Source organism: Plectropomus leopardus, unplaced genomic scaffold, assembly GCF_008729295.1.
Source record: "Plectropomus leopardus isolate mb unplaced genomic scaffold, YSFRI_Pleo_2.0 unplaced_scaffold71415, whole genome shotgun sequence".
NCBI classification, from domain to species: domain Eukaryota; kingdom Metazoa; phylum Chordata; class Actinopteri; order Perciformes; family Serranidae; genus Plectropomus; species Plectropomus leopardus.
Genome location: NW_024678602.1, coordinates 1 through 439, shown reverse-complemented (window position 1 = coordinate 439; position 439 = coordinate 1). Strand labels below are relative to the sequence as shown.

The following is a 439-nucleotide window of genomic DNA, read 5'->3' as shown; positions in this document are numbered from 1 at the left end:
CAACAAAGGGCCAAGACCTACTCCAGACACCTGTCACAATGAAGGCTACATCATCTGATAGCATGGCTGGAACAGAGACATCCTTCGGCTCCAAACGATTCACAGATAGCAGAGGATGGTTTCGATCCATCGACCTCTGGGTTATGGGCCCAGCACGCTTCCGCTGCGCCACTCTGCTCAATGCTTCAGATCGAGGGGTTTGAAAATATATGGCAGTTTCGCGGGAATCTGTTGGAACTTGTGGTAACTAAGATTTTGGAAGCTTACCAGTCTTAACATAGAGCATTTGGTGACCCTTTCAAGTTTTTCCCCCTATTCCAAAAAAGGTCCTTGAGGTTGTCCACTTAAGCCAAAGGGGGAATCACATGTAGATGGATGGAGAGGATAGAGACATCCGGCTTAGTCAAGGCATTTACTGTTTACAAAGTTACTTACTCGT

General features: G+C 46.7%; 1 non-coding gene across 1 annotated transcript; it reads right to left on the bottom strand.

The window, feature by feature from the left end:
- Positions 1-106: 106 nt before the first annotated feature.
- On the bottom strand, positions 107-178 carry trnam-cau. The gene has a single exon. It is a non-coding gene; the product is annotated as a tRNA-Met (tRNA).
- Positions 179-439: the final 261 nt, after the last annotated feature.